At 45.4% G+C, this 21685-nt stretch overlaps 2 long non-coding RNA genes across 2 annotated transcripts in view; one reads left to right on the forward strand and one right to left on the reverse strand.

Annotated features, from left to right (window-relative positions):
- The window catches only part of LOC139033421 (uncharacterized), a 20446-nt gene extending 670 nt beyond the window's left edge, over window positions 1-19776 (forward strand). Inside the window, exon 2 of the long non-coding RNA XR_011485997.1 lies at window positions 15627-19776. This is a non-coding gene — a long non-coding RNA (uncharacterized lncRNA). The remainder of the gene's footprint in view (window positions 1-15626) is intronic.
- LOC139033422 (uncharacterized) lies at window positions 1448-3731 on the reverse strand. Its single transcript, XR_011485998.1, has 3 exons — window positions 3277-3731; window positions 2409-2555; window positions 1448-1632 (listed from the first exon to the last, which is right to left on the reverse strand). It is a non-coding gene; the product is annotated as an uncharacterized lncRNA (long non-coding RNA).
- Window positions 19777-21685: the final 1909 nt, after the last annotated feature.

The following is a 21685-nucleotide window of genomic DNA, read 5'->3' on the forward strand; positions in this document are numbered from 1 at the left end:
GGCCTTGCTTGCCTCTGGCGTGGGCATATGAAAAGTCTTGACCTAGAGAAGATTGTTTTCCATTTACAAAGATATAGAGGAGCTGGTGGAAAGGACTGTTCTGTTTTTTGTAGCCTCTAATGAACTTGTAATTAGAATTTAGAGAAGGACTTTCCTGAGCATCTAGTGGTTGAGACTGGGCTTCCAGTGCAGGTGATGTGGGTTCTGTGCCCAGTTGGGGAACCAAGATTACACATGCTGTGCAGTCCAAAGGAAAAATAAAATTAGAGAAAATGAAGGGAAGCTAACTTCATATTATTTCAAACGTCGTGGAATGCCCCACACTCTCTGTAGAAGAGCCGTTTCCATCGCCCTGATCCAGGTGGAGGGGGATCAGGTGGGACCTGCGAAGCAAACTTGGTTCAGAGGAAGTCTCTGTGCAAATGGAGAAAAGTGGCCTTCTTCCAGGGAAACAGGAAGACTCAGAGATTCAGGATGACTGACGAGTGCGTTAGGGAAAATATGTACCCCTCTGTCCCAGGCTGCAGCCGGGAGCCTCCTCTGGCCATTGGACCTTGAAATGGGACTCGGTCCAAGTTGAGATATGCTTTGATTGCAAAATACACCTGAGTTTCCAAGACTTCTTATCAAGAAAGAAAAGTAAACTATCTCATTAGTAATTTTGTATTGATTACATGTTAAAATGGTAGTGTATTTGATGTATTAGGTTAAGTATATGTCACTAGTGTTAATTTTACTCTTTAAAAAACCTTGTTTAATGTGGCAACCAGAAAAATTAAAATTTACATATATGGCTCACATTTTATTTCTGTTGGACAGGGCTGATCTATTCCAAGTTTAAGAACAGAATCATGTGTTTATTCTGTCAAACTCAGAAGCTGTATTGTTAGTGACATTTTATCAGTGTTGTTGTTCAGTCTGTTGGTCATGTCTGGACTCTGTGACCCCATGAACTGCAGCACACCAGGCTTCCCTGACCTTCACCATCTCCCAGAACTTGCTCAAATTCATGTCCATTGAGTCGGTGATGCCATCCAACCATCTCACCCTCTGTTGTCCCCTTCTCCTGCTTTCAGTCTTTTCCAGCATCAGTCTTCCAATGAGTCAGCTCTTCGCTTTAGGTGGCCAAAGTAATGGAGCTTCTGTTTCAGCATCAGTGGTCCTTCCAATGAATATTCAGGGTTGATTTCCTTGAGGATTGACTGGTTTGATCTCCTTGCTGTCCAAGGGACTCTCAAGAGTCTTCTTCAACACCACAGTTCGAAAGCATCGATTCTTCAGCACTCAGCCTTCTTTATGGTCCAACTCTCACATTCGTACGTGACTATTGGACATTTTATCAGTGTTACAATGCTATAACATCAATTCCAACCTTAGATGTCTTTGAAATCAGAAAATAATGCATACTTATGAATATATTTTATTAACTCAAACATTATGCAAGGTAGAAGGTAATCATTTGCCTTTACTTTTTATTTATTTTTATACAAGTTTCTTAGCTATAAAGAAGTCTTTAAGGGACTTCATTTGGAAAATTCCAACTGAGATAAAGATTAACGTTTGTGTAAATGCCCACCATAAGACGTTGCTGTTTGTATCTTCACTGGTCATTCGAAATTTTTCTTCACGGTCCTATATAGAAGAGGAATATTCAGGTTAGGTTTCTTAAGGCGCTTCATGCATGAATTTGAGGGGAAGGTGCTATATATATTCAAGGTACTTAATGTCACCCAGGTAATATCTTATGCCAAAGAGCAGTATCTGATTTTTCTGAGCTAAGGTGTGTTTTTAGCCAAAGATAAGGAGGGGGCGTCAACCTTATAAAACATACTTTGATATTTTGGTGTAAAATATCAAGTATTTGACCTGTTACTTTATATGTTTTATTTGTTAGCATCAAAGTGTATATTGCCTAATTGATACTTTTTTTATCGTCCCAGTTCTTACTTTACTTTAAGCTGGGCACTGCGCTCATTTTATTTTCCAGATAAGGAAGCTGAAGCTTAGAGACAACAGAAGGTTAGTGAGTGGGGAGAGATTCAGGCGCCCACATCCAGGCAGGGAGGGTCCACTGAACACAGTGACCTGGGAAACACACAATGTCACAGGAACAAAATAATGCTGTAGAAAGTGGGCACCCTCGACTGCAGATGCACAGGGTGTGTTGGAAGCCCTTATTTATTCATCTGTGAGCTCACACCCCTGAGGCGAGCGAGCCACAGTCCCTTTCCTAGAGAAGCTCATAGTCTAGCAGACAGCAGAAGAGTACCCCCACCGACCCTGCACATCCACACAGTCCTGGAGAAACCTAGGAAAGAGGCAGTTTTCTCTTTCCCTGGTTCAGGGGCTCAGTCAAGAATTATGTTCCTGGCAGGAAGAGGGGGTGTAAGCTGATTAGGCAGACTGACCCTTTGATAGTTCTGTTCTTTGACTATTTGCTCAATTTGCTCGATTAGATGTTCAAGCTTGAAGCTAACTTCATTAACTTTGTCCTTTGCTTGAGTAATGGCTGCATCAAGGTCATGTTCTCCGACTCGAATATCTAAGTGGATCCGCTGTACAAACAGTAAAAGGGAGGAAACGTGTTTTCATGTGGCTCGCTCATTTTCCTTGTTTTTCCCTCATTGTGTCCTACCAGTCCTTCCTTTTTCTCCAGTGCCCCAACCCCCGCACCTTTCTGAGAGTAAATACTCCTTCATTCTCTTTTTGCTTCACTGCCGCTCCATTCCAGGTTATACTCAGGAGTCTTTCATTGTCACAATAATGCATTAAGTGGTACCTGCTGCCCTGAAAGAGCAACTACACCTTCCTGAGCTATGTCCTCTAGAGTTCTGGGCACATGCCTTTGGCCCTGAGACAATTGGATTACTCTCAGGAAAAGGTTCTCTACATACAACTAAATTTCTGATGCTAACATACAAATTCTCCATCTGTTCTCACAACCTTTAGAAAATATCCAATCACCATCTACCGTGTAAGAGTTTCATTTATTGGAATTCCATTATTAATTCACCCTTCAGCCTTCAATTGTTTTCAAGCCTGAATAATCACAGTTCTTAACCTTCCCTCCCAGTTCTCATTTTTCAAGCCCTTTAATCAACTTCGTGGCTCCGCTTTGAACCCCTTCCAAGCTCTCCAGCTCCCTCTTTAGTTGCTGTTCTAAGATCTGGGTGCAGGACTTTAATATAGCCTGGACGTAATTATTCTGCATATCATTGTCACACCTGAGTAATGCTGACGCTGTTCATGTGCAAGGACATGAGGGCATTTACTTACCAGCTTACTCCCTCCAAATGACACAAGCCTTGTAGAATTAGATTGTAAGCAAATGATGTGTTCACCAGGTGAATGTGAAGTGAAATAGAATGTTCCTTGTGGGCCATATAACTTTGACAATAATACCTAGGATTAAGGATTTCCATAGTTTAAATTTATCATTCTCTATATTCCATTAAAAAAAATTAAACCATCCCTATGTAACCTAGTGAAATTTGTGCAGTTCTTAAAGAAGAAATCAAATTACCAATAACAAGAAAAATATTCACTCTTTCTGCCAGTCAATAAAGTACAAACCACAGTTAGATATTCCTTGTTAGTTATCAGATTGGCAAAGACTTAAAAGTACCTGGGACGGGGATAGTATTGAGAAATGCTACCTCTGAACACTGTTTTAAGAATGTAGATTGAACAGCCATTTCAGAGAATGGTTTGGTAGTACATATGAAAAGTTAAAGTGTATCTAACCATTGACCCAACAGAGCTTCCTATGGAAGTTTATCCTATGGAAATGCTCAAGTAGACAAAGTTACATGTAAGAGCTATTCAGTGTAATGGTATTTATTTTAAAGTTTGCATTTCTGAAATAACTAATATATTTCAGTAGGGACTGATTAAGTTTAGGTGAAGACAAATGAAAAATTGCTAGTAAGAGAGGCTGTTACAACACCCATAAAACACCCATATTATACTAAAGGTGTCCACGATATTAGGAGTAGGCTGTATAGGATCCTATTTTGTGAAACGTATTATTTGTAAAAGTGCATGTGCTTAGAAGAAGATTCTAAAGGTTCCAAATATTCTAAAGATTCCAAGCTATTAGGCAGTTGTTTGTTTGGGACTTTGACTTTTCTGCTTAGTACATTTCTATATTGTTGGACATTTTAAAAATAGTATAGGACTCCTAGTCTGGTACATAAGGAGCTTAGAAGTTGTTACTCCGGCTTAGAAGTTGTTACTCCGTATTAACAAGTAAAAAGCTGCATGAAAAGGAAGTCAGTTCTTAGATTTGTCAGAGAATTGAGGTCCTAAGGCAGGCTACTTCCCTCAAAATTGGAGACACAGACAAATGCAGAGAGTCCAATGTACCAGAGCGGAAGCTTGTGGGGACCAGTACTGGGCTCCTTTACCCAGCATGTCATGTCTAGCTTTCAACAACAACAGAAAAACAGCAAGACATACAAAAAAGGTGAAAAACATAGTTTGAAGAGACAGAACAAGTCTCAAAACTAGATTCAGATATAGCAGGGATATTGGAATGATCATGTCAGGAATTTAGAAAAACTGTGATTAATATTCTGGTCTCTAATGGGAAAAGTAGGCAACATGCGAGAACAAATGTGAGGAGAAAGATTGAAATTCTACAAAAAAATGAAAAAGAAGTGCCAGAAATGAAGAGTGCCTTCGATAGGCTCAGTGGACTGGACAGGGCTGAGGAAAGACTCTAAGCTTGAGGATATATCCACAGAAATGTTTAAAGCTACAAAGCAGAAAAAGAGGGAGTAAAAAGGAACACTATCCAGGGACCACAGGATAACAATTAAAGATGTAACATACATGCATTGGGAGTACCAGAAAGGAGAAAGAAAGTAACAGAAAATATACTTAAAATGATAACAGAATTTCAAGTTAGTCAGACACCAAGCTACAGAGCTGGGAAGCTCAGAGAGCACCAAGCGGGAGAAATGCCAATAAAACTACACCAAGGTGAATCATGTTAAACTACAGATGTCAAAGATAAAGTCTTGAAAGAAGCCAGAAAAGGACCTTATTTATAGGGGAGATGAGAGTCATACACAAGTTCTCCCCAGAAACCATGCAAGCAGGAGAATAAACATTTAAAGTGTTGAGAGAGAGAAAAAAAAACCCCATCAATCTAGAAATTCTGTATCCTGCAAAACTCTCCTTCAAAAGTAATAGAGAAAGCTTTTCTCAAGCAAAAGATGAAGGAACTTTTCTCAGTAGACCTGTCTCACAAGGAATGTTAAAGGTTCTTCAGACATAAGTATAATGATATTGGTCAGAAACTTGGATCTACATGAAAGTTGTAAATGCATTAGAGAAGGAATAAGTGAAGGTAAAATTAAAACTTTCATTATTGTTAACTGAGTTAATAGATACTTCTTTGAAAATCATAGCAATGAATTTGATTTTTACAGTTTATGTATAAGTGAAATTAGTAACAGCAAAGATGCAAGGGATGGGAGATAGGGATTAGGACTGTTTTGTTATTATAAGGCACTTGTGCTACCTGTGAAGTGAAATGTTGTTATTCAGAAGTGAACTTGGATTGGTTGTAAAGGTATATTGCAACCACTGACAGAAAGTTAAAAGAACTGTAGTTGATAACCAAGAAAAGAGATAAAATGAATCATAAAATAATTAAAACCACAAAAGACACAAAAAGAGTGGAAAACAAAAATAACAACAAATAACAAGGGTGGCAACCAGAAAACAGTAATAAACATGATGATATATATATATTTTTAATGTGATGATATTAACCCAGCTATATCAATAGTCACTTTGAAAGTCAGTGGTCTAAATGTACCATTTAAAACATTGTCACAGTGGATCAAAAAACAAAAAAACAAAGAAGAACAAACCATCTATGTATTGTCTATAAGAACCCCCACTTTAAATGTAAAGGCACATATAGATTAAAAGTTAAGGGGCAGAGAAAAATGTATATGTTAATTTTTAGCCAACCTTAATCGAAAGACAGCTGGAGTCATTATATTAACTTCAGAGTAGACTTCAAAACAAGGAAAATCACCAGGAATCATTACGTAACAGAGCATTACGTAGTAATAAAGAGGTCTAAAGTGGTCAGCTCTCCAAGAAGACAAATCTTAATGTGTATCCATCTAATAACAGAGTGTCAAAATATATGAAGCAAAAACTGATAGAACTGCAAGGATAAATGGAGGAGCTCGTTGTTATAGTCAGAGACATTGATCCCCCCCATCAGAGGTGGTCAGGTCCAGCAGCAGATGAATAAGGACACAGTTGAGCTCAACAGCACCATCAACCAACTGGATAATCAGTATCCATAGACTACTTCATCCAACAAAGCAGAATACACATTCTTTTCAAGCTCACCAAGACAGACCACATCCTGGGCCACAAAACATACCTTAACACATTCAAAATCATAGAAACCATACAGTGTATGCTCTTAGACCATAATGGAATTTAAAGTAGAAATCAGTAACTAAAAGATAGCCGGAAAGTCCCCAGATATTTAGAGATTAAACAGCACACTTCTAAATAGCTCATGAGTCAAGGAAGACGTCTCAAAAGAAAAAGTATTTTGAATTATCGACACGATTCTGGGAAGGTGATGTTCCAGGAGGCAACAGGAATCTCTGTTGAGACAACAGTTATCCTGGGAGGATCTGTCTGATGGAACTATGTTGGAACTACGTTGGAGCTCTGGTGTCTGTTGAAGTCTTGCCACTTCCAGGGGGAAGACTTGGATGGTAAACTGTGGTTGATTTTGGTCGATTTCAGTTCTCAGAACAGTAGCAGCCGCTCCCCCTCCCCCCGCCCCTGCCCCAGCCACGTGGCCGGCAGCTGTGCAGTTGTTCCGGGGGCAGCCTGCACACAGCCTTTAGAAGCCGGGGTAGGCATAACAGACCCTATCCTACAAAAGTCAGGGACTTTTGAGGTCATTGTATAGAAAGGATTCTCAGTAAGATTAGCAGCAGATTTCTCACCAGAACTTTGGAGAACAGAGGCAGTGGGCAGGTACACTCAAAGTGCTTTTTTAAAAAAAAACAACAACAGAAAAAGCCAAAAGCACATGAGAAAGGCAGCTCAACTTCACTGGCCCTTAAGGGAATGCAAATCAAAACTACAGTGGCCCACCTCACACACATTAGAGTGGCTGCTATAAAAGACAGTGAGTACTGGCAAGAATGTGGAGAGAGTGCAACCCTTGTGCATTGTTGGTGGGAATGTAAAATGGTGCAGCCACCGTGGAAAACAGTATGGTGGTTCCTCAAAAATATGAAAGTAGGATTTCTGTATGATCCAGTAACCACTTCTGGATATATACCCAAAAGAATTGAAAGCAGGGTCTCAAAGAGATATCTGTACACCCATGTTCACAGCAGCATTATTCACAATAGCTAAAATGTGGAAGCAACTCAAGTGTCCATTGACAGATGAATGAATAAGCAAAGTGTGGTATATGCATACAGTGAAATATTATTCAGCCTTAAAAAGGAAGGGAATTCCTACCTGTGCTGCATGAATCTTGAGTGCATTATGATAAATGAAATAAATCAGTCTTAAGACAAATACTATGTGGGTCAACTTTATGAGATGAGAGTAGTTAAAATCTTGGAGTTATTGTTTAATGGGTGTAGTTTCACTTCAAAGATTGAAGAGTTATGAGGGTGATGATTATACAACATTATGAATATATTTAATACCACTGAACAATGTACTTGGTTATTATTAAGGTGAATTTTATGTATTCTTAAAATATCAAAAAATATTTGAACTAAAATGAAAATACAACATAATCAAAATTTGAGGTCACAGTGATAGAAATATTCAAAGGGGAATTTATAATATTGAATGCATGTATTAACAAGAAAGTTCTAAAGTTCATTATCATCTAAGCCTAGGAAACCAGAAAAAAGAAGAGCAAACTAAATTCAAAATAAGCATAAGAGGAGAAATAAGATCCATGCTAATAAAAGCTAATGCAGAAATCAATGAAAACAGGAAATAAAGTAGAGAAAACCAATATCATTACAATCAACAAAACTCTAGCTCAGCTAACAAAGAAAAAAAGAGACCCAAGTTAGTAATATCAGAAATGAAAGAAGAGTGTTGCTACAGGCCTCATGGTCATCAACAGGATCCTTGAGGAATGCTAGGGAATGAGGTCATAGAGGAATACTGTGAACCATGCTGTGCCACAGACTTGGTAATCTAGATGAAACAGACCAGTTCCTTGAAAGGCAAAATTTGTCACCAGTCACACAAAAAGAAATAGACAATCTACATCTAGTAAAGAAATTGAATTGATAATAACTTCCAAGCAGGAAACACCAGGCCAGGATGAGCTCACTGGTGAATTTCACCAAAGATTTAAGTAAGAAATCCAACATATTCTCTGAAATCTCTTCCAGAAGACAGTGTAGAGAGAATACTTTTTGCACCGTTTTCTGAGGCCAACACTAGCCTAATACCAAAGCCTGAGAAAGACACAAGAAAACTATGGACCATTACCTCTCATGGACATAGACACAAATAATACTCAACAAAATATCAGCAAACTGAACCCAGAAATGTATAAAAAGAATTATACACCATGACCAAGTCAGATTTATTCCAGATATGCAAGGCTAGTTTGACATTTTAAAATCAATTAATGTAATTCATCACATCAGCAGCTTAAAGAACATGATGTGATCATACCAATAGATGCAGAAAAGGCATTTGACAAAATCCAACATCCATCATGGTAAAAACTGTCAGCAAACTAATAATAGGGGAACTTTGTCAATTTCATTTAAAAATCTACAAAAAGCTTAAAACTAACATACTTAATAGTGAACAACTAGAGGCTTTCCCACTAAGATCAGAAAGACTAGCATTTCCCCACTTGCTATTCCTTTTCAACATCACAGTTCAATTCCTACCTAATTCAGTAACAGAAGAAAAGAAAAAATGGTATATAAGTTGGGAAGGAAGAAATGAAGCTGTTTGTTCACAGATGACAGGATTGTCTATGTAGAAAATTCAAAATAATAAAAAACTTACCAGAACTAATAAATGATTATAACAAGGTTAAAGGATACAACATTAATATGTTAAGTGAATCAGTTTCTATGCATCTGTAATGAACAAATAGAATGTGAAATCAAAAACAATACCATTTGCTTTAGAATCCACCCAAATGAAATACTTGGATGTAAGCAAAATATGTGTAAGGTACATGAGGAGAATTTTAAAAACTGATGAAAGATATCAAAGAAGGCAAAATAGATGGGTAGATATTATTTGTTCATGCCAGGAAGACTGAATGTTGTGAAAATCTCAGTTGTTCCCAACTTAATCCATAGATTCAACAATCCCAGTTAAAATGTCAGCAAGTAATTTTATGAATATCTACAAGCTGATTCTAAAGTTTCCATGGAGAAGCCAAAGATCCAAAATAGCCAACATGGTATTGAAGGAGAAGAATAAAGTCAGGGGTTTGACACTCTCGATTTCAAGACTTACTGTAAAGCTACAATAGACAAGATGGGGTGTTGTTGATGAAAAACAGACCAATGAACCAGAACAGGGGGCCCAGAAACAGACCACCACAACAGTGGCCAACTGATCTTTGACAAGGAGCAAAGGCAATTCAGTGGGAAAAGGCAGTCTTTCCAACGGATGGTGCTGAAACAATTGGACGTCCACAGGCAAAGAAATGAAGGTAGATGCAGATCTTACACCTTTTACAAAAATTAAATCAAAATGGAGCACATATCTAAATGCAAAACACTAAACTATTTAGAAGGTAACATAAGAGCAAGTCTAGATGACCTTGGGTTTGGTTATGACTTTTTAGGTACAACACCAAAGGCACCATACATGAAAGAATTGAGAAGCTGGACTTCATTAAAATGAAACTTCATTAAACATTTAACATTAATGTTTAACATTAAACATTGAATTTCATTAAAATTAAAGAGCTCTGCTCTGCAAAGAGAGAGCTGTCTCTCTGTCAAGAGAGTGAAGAGACGAGCCACAGACTGGGAGAAACTATTTGTAAAAGACATATCTGATAATGTACTGCTATCTAGAATCTACAAAGAATTCTGAAAACAGCAAGAAAATGAACAAATTAGTTGAAAAATGGGCAAAAGATCTGAATAGACAACACACCGAAGAAGCATACAGATGGCAAATAAGCACAAGCATCATATGTCGTTAGGGACTTGCCAATTAAAAACAACAGTGAGGTGCTTCACACCTATGGGAATGGCAAAATTATGAAACAACAACAGTAAATGCTGGAGAGAATGCAGAGGAACAGGGACTCTCATCACTGCTTGTGGGAATGCCAAGTGGCAGAGCCTGGTGGTTTCCTAGAAAACTAGACATACATGTGCCATACAAACCTGCCACTGTGCTCCTTATTTACCAGAGTAGGATGGAGACTTGTGTCCGCATGAAAACCTGCACGCAAATGTTTATGGCAGCTTTATTTATAACAGCCGAAATGAGGAAGCTATCAAGATGTCCTGCTGCATGCGAATGCACCAGTTAACCATGGTTTGCATCTTGACAATGGAATATTATCCAGCGCTAAAAAGAAATGAGCTATCAAGCCAGGAAAAGACATGGAGGAGGCTTAAGTGTGCATTCCTAAGTGAAGGGCGCCAGTTTAGAGAGGCTGCCTACTGTATCGTTCCAGCCATGTGACATTCTGGAAAAGGCAAAACTATGGAGACAGCGAAAAGATTAGTGGTCGCCGAAGGTTGGGGGCGGGAGTGGGGATGAAGAGACGGTCGCGGAGGGTTTGTGTGGGAGTGAGACTGCTCCGTGTTGATGTGGCGATGATGGACACGTTCGTCACACCGTAGATGTATGACACCAAGGATGAAGTCTAACATGAACTCTGGGCTTTGGTGAAGAGGATGCCTCCATGCAGCTCGTCAATTATAACCGCTGCGCCATGAGGTGCTCCTGCTGGGAGAGGCGGGAACGTGGGAATGCGGTGCTTCCTGCAGAATTCTATGAACCTCAAGCTGCTTGAGAAGACTGTTAAATCACTTTAAGAACAGGTATATGTTGCACATAGAAAAATGCAGCCAAGATTCTCTTTTTTTAAGTTTCCATTTTGATTTGAAGAAAATTAAAGCATCTTGCCATGTACTTAATTTCACTTAACAGATTGTTGATAGGAAATTTTGTTAAATAAAACTGCACTCGAGTCAGATTTTCCAATTGATTTCTAATTTTTTATGAATAACAGAGCACTCTTTCCTGAAAAACTATTCAGGGAAGATTCATCACCTGTTAGCTTCAATTTCTGAGCCTCAGTGTCATGTCAGGTTTCTGCTTCCAGTGAATATTCAAGTCAGCAAGCATGTTTTGAGTCCCTGTTAGTTTGGTGTGTTGAGGAAAGACATGCTTGAGTTTGAACCTCAGCTTTTCCACTTGCTGATGATGTGATCTGGTGTAGGTCGTTTTACCTCTCAGAACCTCAGGTTTCCCTTCTACAAAATGGAATAGAAATACTGGACATGGAATAACAGAAAATGGAATACAAAATGCACAGTCTGAGTGATGCATGTATCTTGTCATTGTCTGCCCCAACGGCCTTACCAGCCTGAAAACCACAGTGCCACACAAATGGCACATGTGCAGGTTGGCACGCGAGAGCACCCTGTGCCCCGGCACCTCCTCCAGGTGGGAACAGTCAGAGTCCTTGTGGGGTGCTCACTTCAGTTCAGTCGCTCAGTCATGTCCGACTCTTTGCGACCCCATGGACCCCATGCACACCAGGCTTCCCAGTCCATCACCAGCTCCAACTCCCAGACCTTGCTCAAACTCATGTCCATCAAGTCAGTGATGCCATCCAACCATCTCATCCTCTGTCGTCCCCTTCTCCTGCTGTCAATCTTTCCCAGCATCAGAGTCTTTTTCAATGAGTTGGTTCACCGCATCAGGTGGCCAGTGTATTGGAGTTTCAGCTTCAGCATCAGCACCAATGAATAGTCAGGACTGATTTTCTTTAGGATTGACTGGTTTGATTTCTTTGCTGTCCAAGGGACTTTTCAAGAGTCTTCTCCAACATGGTTCAAAAGCATCAGTTCTTCGGCGCTCAGCTTTTTTTTAGGGTCCAACTCTCACATCTATAATGACTACTGGAAAGACCATAGCTTTGACCAGATGGACCTTTGTCAGCCAAGTAACATCTCTGCTTTTTAATATGCTGTCTAGGTTGGTCATAACTTTTCTTCCAAGGAGCAAGCGTCTTTTAATTTCATGGCTGTGGTTACCATCTGCAGTGATTTTGGGGCCCAAAAAAATGAAAGTCTGTCACTGTTTCCATTGTTTCCCCATCTATTTGCCATGAAGTGATGGGACTGGATGCCATGATCTTAGTTTTCTGAATGCTGAGTTTTAAGCCAACTTTTTCACTCTCCTCTTTCATTTTCATCAAGAGGTTCTTTAGTTCTTCTTCACTTTCTGCCATAAGGGTGGTGTCATCTGCATATCTGAGGTTATTGATATTTCTCCCGGCAATCTTGATTCCAGCTTGTGCTTCATTCAGCCCGGCATTTCACATGATGTATTCTGCATATAAGTTAAATAAGCAGGGTGACAATATACAGCCTTGACGTACTCCTTTCCCAATTTGGAACCAGTCTGTTGTTCCATGTCTGGTTCTAACTGTTGTTTCTTGACCTGCATACAGATTTCTCAGGAGGCAGGTAAGGTGGTCTGGTATTCCCATCTCTTGAAGAATTTTCCACAGTTTGTTGTGATCCACACAGTCAAAGGCTTTGGTGTAGTCAATAAAGCAGAAATAGATGTTTTTCTGGAACTCTCTTGCTTTTTTGATGATCCAGTGGATGTTGGCAATTTGATCTCTGGTTCCTCTGCCTTTTCTAAATCCAGCTTGAACATCTGGAAGTTCACGGTTCACATACTGTTGAAGCCTGGCTTGGAGAATTTTGAGCATTACTTTGCTAGCGTGTGAGATGAGTGCAATTGTGCGGTAGTTTGAACATTCTTTGGCATTGCCTTTCTTTGGGATTGAAATGAAAACTGACCTTTTCCAGTCCTGTGGCCACTGCTGAGTTTTCCCAAATTTTTTGGCATATTGAGTGCAGCACTTTCACAGCATCATCTTTTAGGGAGTGCTAGAGGAGAAGGCAATGGCATCCCACTCCAGTACTCTTGCTGAAAAATCCCATGGATGGAGGAGCCTGGTAGGCTGTGGTCCATGGGGTCGCTAAGAGTCGGACATGACTGAGCGACTTCACTTTCACTTTTCACTTTCACGCATTGGAGAAGAAAATGGCAACCCACTACAGTGTTCTTGCCTGGAGAATCCCAGGCAAGGTTCGATCCCTGGGTTGGGAAGATCCTCTGGAGAAGGGAATGGCAACCCAGTCCAGTATTCTTGCCAGGAAAACCGCATAGGCAGAGGAACCTGGTAGGCTATAGTCTGTGCAGTTGCAAAGAGTCGGATATGACTGAGCATCTGAGCAGCATGAAAGGTGACAGAAAAGGAAGCAGAGAATTGTGTTTTGGTTTAACTGGGCAGGAAGTGAAGGAGGGGGTATCAGGTAGAGAAGGCAGCTGTGCTAGACCTGGGAGAATGGACCCAGGGGAACTCTTGTCACAGGGTGCCCAGAGCACTGGGAGGGGGCTGCTACAGCCGGCAGGAGCCGGTGTCCAGCGGTCCAGCTGCATTGAATCTTCCGGTCTCCACGTGTGTGGGGGTGTCACAGCTCTGGCTTGAGCACAGCTGTCCTGAGGACTGGAACCTGGGCCCGTCCACATCAAGTACCCTCCTCTTCTTGCCCATCTGTTCTGTGAGGCTCTGCTCCACCACCAACCTGCCATGCCGTGAGCGCATTCCCAGGACAAGTTCAAGGGGAGGTGGTTACCACAATCCCGTTGGAATTATTGGAAGGGCAGGCCACAGTACTGTACCTTGAGCCGGCCTGGTGGGGGACAGCATCTGCCGTCGGACAAGGAGAAAACCGGCTTAAAGCAGCCAGGCGACCTCTCAAGAGTCAGCCTGTAGGTGGCGGTCTGCAGCGACCCTTGGCCCGGCTCCGCGGTCCTCAGTCTTCCCCGTGGCCTTGGTGCCTCTCTCCCCTGCCAGCTCCCGGCGAGGCAGTGCCCTGGGAGGCCGGCCAGGTGCAGAGGCTGCCCGTCCCTTACAGGGGCCCCGCCAGGCGGGAACACGGGAGGGCGGCCCTCGTGGCCCTCGTGGCTGCGTGAGGCTGCAGCTCCTGCAAGACCAGAGGGGCACGCTGGCCCATGGGTTCCTCCCGCCCGGCAGGAGCAGCAGAGCCGCAGGGGCCTGCCCTCTGTGTGGTTTTGTGCTTTCACTTGGAGTAGTCCCTGGTGCTCCGCGGGACTGTAGGCACTTCCCACGTTTCGGTGTGGTGCTTTGTCAGGATCACACTCGTTAAAAATGAAATGCTGGGTTGTGAGCACTTGTGTAGAGATTTTAAAAGTCTGTGGGCATACATGACACCTGATTTTTTAGAAAATAATTCCAGTAACAAGACAAAAAGTGTGTTTTACCTCATCACTGTAAGTTGTAACAGTCACAAACATTCCCAGACCAGGAGCAGATTCAAGGAAGTCGTGTCTGCCTAAGTCCCATTGTTGTATCTTGAAACTCCCTGTTTCAAAGATATGACATTTATTATAAAATAAATTAATAGTTATACATGATTACTGAGAAATTAAATCTTCAAATTGTCCAAATCAGAAAAAATGCTGCTATTTTGAACAGCTTAGTCACATATAGATCTGAGAGTTGGACCATGAAGGGCTGAGTGCCAAAGAATTGATGCTTTTGAACTGTGGTGCTGCAGAAGACTCTTGAGAGTCCCTTGGACTGCAAGGAGATCAAACCAGTCCATCCTAAAGGAAATCAGTCCTGAATATTCATTGGAAGGACTGATGCTAAAGCTGAAGCTCCAATACTTTGGCCACCTGATGCGAAGAACTGATTCATTGGAAAAGACCCTGATGCTTGGAAAGATTGAAGGCAGGAGAGAAGAGGGTGGCAGAGGTTAAGATGGTTGGATGGCATCACCAATTCCGTGGACGTGTTTGAGTAAGCTCCGGGAGATAGTGAAGGACCTGGAAGCCTGGCGTGCTACAGTCCATGGGATCACAAAGAGTCAGACACGACTGAGTGACTGAACAACAACTTGTCTTGGTGGTCAGCTCCTGTAGTGGCGTTGGAAGATTCTGGAATGTAGAGTTTTGGGTGCAGTTCTCACCATTGTTCACCAGTCACTTTGCCACTCCAGACCTCAGCATTGCATCTCTCCGAGGTCTGCTGAGAATAGTGAGCCCACAGCAGCTTTGCCCGTGGAGGGCGATGTCCTGTGGCAGGACCGCCCCTTGCCCACAGGCCTCCTGCCTCTGTCCTCCTGCAGCTTCGCCTCCTTGCTCCTGGCGCAGTGTCAGAGAAGCTCTGCCTGACTTCCCCACAGAATCAGTGCATGCCCCCACACTCTTGCCCTGCCACTTGCTTCCTCTTACAGCATATTTAGCACCTTTGATGTTTTATGTTTCCTTGTCTGTTCTCTGTGAGAACGAAGACACTGTCCTTGTTGTTCGTCTCTCCTCAGGTCCTCCAGCTGCTCTCACCCCCTTGAAGGGAGCTGCTCATCACGTGCCTGTCGGATGACCCACTGGCTCTAAAGGACAGCTGACTCCCCAGCAGCCCAGGGTTGAACTGTGCAGGTCAGCGTGTGTTCTATGTGGGATTTCTTCAGTGTAGTAAATACTACACTACTGCACGACTCATGGCTGCTTGAACCTGGGGATGTGGACCCACAGACGTGGAGGGTCACCTGCAAGTTACACATCGATTTCTAACTGCTTGGAGGGTCAGCGCCCCACCTGTTCTGTAAAGGGCTGGAGTCAGAGGACGCACTGTGTCCTCTTTTAAGGGGAGGGTTACAGAGAGACAGGAGGAAGCAATCTTTAAATCTGTGCATGGGATGTTCTGGTTACCCCCTCTGAGCAGCCTGTGTTTGCCACAAACCAGAACAAACACAGCAAAACCTTTGCAAACCCAACCATGGTGTGGAAAACATCTGGGTTTCAGATTGGCCTCTGGGTAGCACACGACCAGGGTAGGCCAGGAAAGTGGTACAGAGCCTCAGGAGAAAGACATTAGGGTGTGTCATCCGAATCTAAATGGATTGTGCGTGTTTAGTCACTCGATCACGTCCGACTCTCTGTGACCCCATGGACTGTAGCCCTCCAGGCTCCTCTGTCCATGGGATTCTCCAGGCAAGAATACTGGAGAGGGTTGCCATTTCTTTCTCCAGGGGATCTTCCCAACCTACGGATTGAACCCCTGTTTCTTACAGCTCCTTCATTGGGAGCCAGGTTCCTTACCACTAGTGCCACCTGGGAAGCCATAAATGGGTTGACTACTTGCTAAAATAAAATGTTTAAATAGGAACCAATGTTATAATACTCAAAATGTCTAGGATACATTACAAAATTACAGAGCATACGGAGAACTAAGACAACTTCGCCTTGCATGAGAAAAGACAACTAATAGACCCCAGCATCAAAATGACATAGAGTTGAAATTATCTGACAAGAATTTTAAAGTCACCATAAAAATACATCAGTGAGTTTGAACATCCTCAAATGGAAAGGTAGGAAGTCTCAGAAAAAGAGTAGAGACATAAAAGGAAAAAAGGACACATTAGAACAGGAAAAACACAGTATCTGAAGTTGAATGGACTCAATAAAAGAGTGAGATGAGGGAGGAAAGACTCGGCGAACTTGAAACTAGATCAATGAAATAATCAAATCTGGTCAATGGAGACAGAGAAGAACCTCAAACAACCCCATGAACCCTTGGGGCAGTAACCGAGGGTCTAGGATTTGTGAGTCTGGAGGAGAGGAGAGAAGGAGGGGCTGAGTGAATAACGAGTGACCCCCCAAACTGGGTGAGAGAGAGACGCCCACAGACTCAAGAAGCTAAGCAGACCCTACAAGGCCAGACTTCCCAGATTCACCACCAGACACGGCATGATTAAACTTCTCAAGACCAAGGAAAAAAAGACCTGTGGAAAATACGGGAAATAGCCAGAGAGAAACTGCATTGCTGAGGAGGGAAAATGACCTGAGTAACAGCGGACCTCTCATCAGAATGTGGAAGCCAGAAGGAAGGGGCACACTTCCAAGTGCTGAAAGGAGAAGAAATTGTCAAACAATTCTATACCCACCAAAGATACCATTCAGAATGAAGGCAAAGTATTCTTAAGGTCAAGGAAAACTAGGAAGACGTGTCACTAGAACACCTGCTGTAAAAAGATTGCTAAAGGAACTTCTTAAAACAAAGTGGTAAGAAGGAAATTTGGAATAGCAGGAATGAAGGAGGAAAAATGGGAAGGTCAACCCCAGGGAAGGGAAATCGCAATAGAATTTTCTCTTCCATTAAAAAAAAAATTGTTTGACAGTTGAAGGGAGGTAGGTTAAAAGTAAAAGGATAAAAAAGATTGATCATTGCAACAATCAAAAGAAAGCTCGTGTGGCTCCATAAATATCAGATAAAGAAGACGCCACAGCAGAGGAAGTTGCGAAGGACATGAGGGGCCTCACGTGATGACAAAGGGGTCAGTTCGGTGTGAAGACACGACCATGCCAAATGCTTCAAAACAACGGGAGGCGAAACTGCTGAGAGAGACGCGGACGAGTCCACCACACCCTGAGGGCTGCCTGCTCTCCTCGGCGCGCTGGGGCTGCTGGCCATGCAGGAGCTGACTCTCACCGTCCCTGTGCCTGCTTGGCATCCCCACGTGTCTCCCCAGACAGCAGGGTACACGCTGCTCTTCAAGTGTGCGTGGACGGCTCACCAAGCTGGGCAGCAAAGCCCTGAGTCTGCCCCAGCTCCTTTGCCGAAGCTGCTGAGTGTTCCTGGAGGAGCGCACAGCCAGGCAAGTGGCTTTCCAGGCCCGCGGGCACCTGGAAACATCTGCCTCGTGATTCCCGTCCTCCCAGAGGACCGGGGCACCTGGGTCTCCTGGGGGCCTCCTTCTGTCCCTCCCACCTCACCCATGCAGACCTGCCCAGCGTCTCCCCCTTAGCACCCTGGCCCCTGGCCACCTGCCGCCCCCGCCTGCCCCCTGGCCTGTCAGCAGCCGCCCTCCTGCCCCCAGGGCCCTGCTGTGGTCACAATCCCCACAATCCCCACACTCGCCACCCACGCTCGTCCTGTCTGCGAGCCACCCTCACCGGGGGCCTGGAGACACACTGTGTCCCCTTCTGCGGGCCCCCGGCGCGGCACAGAGGGAGGTCGAAGCTTGGTGAGGCTCTGTGGGGTGACTGGAAATCAGTCCTGAATGTTCAGTGGAAGGACTGATGCTGAAGCTGAAACTCCAGTACTTTGGCCACCTGATGCGAAGAGCTGACTCATTGGAAAAGACCCTGGTGCTGGGAAGGATTGAAGGCGGGAGGGACGACAGAGGATGAGATGGTTGGATGGCATCACCGACTCGATGGACATGAGTTTGAGTAAACTCCGGGAGTTGGTGATGGACAGGGAGGCCTGGCGTGCTGTGGTTCATGGGGTCGCAAAGAGTCAAGACACGACTGAGCGACTGAACTGAACTGAACTGAACTGTGCGTGTCCCCGGTACCTATTCAGTGAAGCACTCTGAACGGCTGTGCACCCACGGCCCGGGGTTCCCGGCCCAGGGAGGCGTCATGCCCCATGGCCGCCACCAGGTGGCAGGAGAGCAGCACTGCTGGCCGGCGAGTGGGCGCGGACAGGACGGTCCCGGCGGGGGCGCGCAGAGCCAGCCTGCTGCCTGCCCCGACGGTGCGTATCCCCCTGTGGTGCGATGACCCAGTGACCACTGGTGCACGGCTTAATGCAGAGCGTAGCACATGGTGAGCCTGATGCAAGAACTCGATGAACTATTCCTTAGTTGTTATTGGGCTTTTCACATGCAGTGGTGTTTCCTGTCAACTCCCATTAGGTGCTGCAACCCTGCAAAGTCGGTATAACAGTACCTACATTCACAGCAGAGGAGAGCGTGAGCTGGAGAGCTTACTGACTTATCAGTGCCCTCCGGACTGCGACAGGAGTGTGTGCGCTCAGTCACGAAGTCGCGTGCAACTCCGCAACTCCATGGACAGTAGCCCACCAGGCTCCTCTGTCCATGGGATTTCCCAGGCGAGAATTCTGGAGTGGGTTGCACTGCCCTTCTCCAGGGGATCTTTCTGACCCAAGGATCAAACTTGACTCTCCTGTATTGGCACCTGGGTTCTCTACCACTGGGCCCCCAGGGAAGCCCTAAAGCAAGATGACACGGGGTGAAAATAAGTGAAAATCGCATGGGCTGATTCTCTCTGGCTTGGCCCTGGCAGTGTGGTGGGTGTGCTAACCCTCCCTGCAGAGCTTCTGCGCTGACCTTGTCCTCCAGGGGCCTCCTCCTTCTGGGGCTCTACTCAGCGGCCCTGGCGGGGAGCCAGGCTGCCTCCCGGAACCCCTTGCCCCATGGTGCGCCTATTGAGACTGTCAGCTCTCCCCACCCTGAGGCAGCTGTGTCTTCTGCTCCAGACTCAAGTCCTGGAGGCTGGAGCCCAGGGCCATTTGAGCTGAAACTGGACAAGTGAGATGCAGCCGTGGCGGGAATTTCAGAAAGTAAAAGCCCCCACCACAGGCTTCTGGTGCTCGGTGTTACCCTTCCAGGCTTTCCCAAGCGGACACATAGTATATTTTATAAAAAATGAGGTCATACTGCACAAGTCTGATTTGATTTTTCCACCAGCTTTTTGCAGCCATCCTTGTATGTCCTTAAATGCTCTTGTGTAACTTGACTGAGGTCTGTTCAGAGAGCTGAAGAGAGAACCACGTCATGTCCAGCACTGAGCCCGGAGCTCTGCAGACACGAACTGGCCCCGCCATGTCAGGGAGCCAGGGCAAGAGCCAGGACGGCCACTGTGCGGGGGTCACTCAGACCAGCTGTCCGGGCGACCCGGGAGCAGCCTGGCATGAAGACAAGTGCTTTCGAGGCCATCGTGGACACAGAGCAGCCCCTTCCAGGTGCCCCTGGCTCCCTTGGCTTCCTTCCAGCCTGTGAAGCTGGCTGCGGTTCTTTCTGTGCGGGGGGGGGGGGAGCCCCGGGCTGCTGACACCGAGCACAGGTGTGCACACTTCCTACGCTGCACGCCCCATCGGGCCCAGCCAACCAGCAGTCCCCACCAAGTCTGCGGCCAAATCATAGCCAGCCTCCGGAACGCCCCAGTGCCCCTCAGCACCGCGCCCAGCCCTCCAGCCCTCCGACCTGTAAAGACGCAGCACGTGGTGTCTGTACTCTGTTCCGTGCGTGTCCTCCTGTGAAAGCGCTTGGCCTGTGTGTGGGGGTCTGCCACGTGGTCCAGGTGCCCACCGCCCCTGTCGCTGCCGTCAGTGTCCTGTCCTGTGAACGGATGACTGACTCCTCCTCGCTGGCCTGGGCACGGCAGGGTCCCGGTGTGGGCCCTTTCGGGTTGCGCTGCTCTGAAGGGTCTCCTGAGCTCGTGTGTGCGTTTCTGTTGGGCGAGTCCCGCGTGTACCTGGATCCAGGCTGGGCATGTGTTCATCTTCCGGGGGCGCCACGTGTGTCGGGGTGAGGGCTAGGCCTGGAGCCGGGCGGCTACACCTGCCGACCCTCCAGCTACTTCCTGTTCTCCAACCCGTGGGTGTGCAGCCGCGTCTAGGGCTGGGCTTTGAGTCGCCTACTGGGCGTGGAGTCAGCGCCCTGCCGCCCACCCCTGGCCATTCCAGCGTCTCCTCTCCTGTGGGGCAGCTGCTGCTCCCCAGCCAGGCCTCCTCCCCTGACCACAGGACCGTCCTCCGTGCTGGCCCCTTGGGTGCAGAGGCGTGATCTTCCTCGCACACTCGCGCTGCTGTCAGAATCACGGTGTTGCCAGGAGAGGATGGCAGAGCAGACGCTTCTCTGGGACCTGGGCCCTCGGGTCCCTGGTGTCTGCAGGGGGCCTGAGGCAGGCGGGCATGCCGCCAACACAGGGCATGAAACCCTTGCCCTGGAGACTTGTTTGGAAACCAGTCAGATCTGTTGTGTCCCTTCATTCTGCTTCTCTTAGCCCTTCTTAGCAATGCTCTTTAATAACAAGCTCCGGGTTTTTTTTAATGAACTTGAGCAGCAAGGTCTCTCGGGGGAGAAAGAGGAGAGGGACGAGGAACTCCAGAGAGCGTCAGCTCAGTAACCGCCCGACGGGCAGTGCGGCCACCTGCTTGCTGGTCCCTGCGGACACTTTAAACCGAGCTGTGAGTTCCTACAAAGGCAGGTGCCAAGTGAGGGGAGAGGTGCCATGCAGTGCAGTGACCACGTGTGGAGACTGTTCATTAAAAGGAAAGTAATGAGGGAATTCCCTGGAGCTCCAGCCCTTAGGCCTTCGCTCTGACTGCCGGGGGCAGTCCTTGGCTTGGTCGAGGAAAAAAGACCCTGCATGCCCCGGGCCCCAGCCAAGAAAAGAAAGGAATTAGAATTCAGAAGCCCTGAAGTCTCGCTGCTGGTCGCGTTTTGAAATGTCCCTGGACGTGACTCTGGCGCTGGGCCAGCTCCCGGGGTTCTGTAGTTTCTTTCCTTTAAGCGCAAAGCTTCCCGGAGACCAGGAGGCGGAGGAGGAAGTCAAGAAGGAGGAGGACCGC

This window comes from Odocoileus virginianus, unplaced genomic scaffold, assembly GCF_023699985.2.
Source record: "Odocoileus virginianus isolate 20LAN1187 ecotype Illinois unplaced genomic scaffold, Ovbor_1.2 Unplaced_Scaffold_5, whole genome shotgun sequence".
Lineage (NCBI taxonomy): Eukaryota > Metazoa > Chordata > Mammalia > Artiodactyla > Cervidae > Odocoileus > Odocoileus virginianus.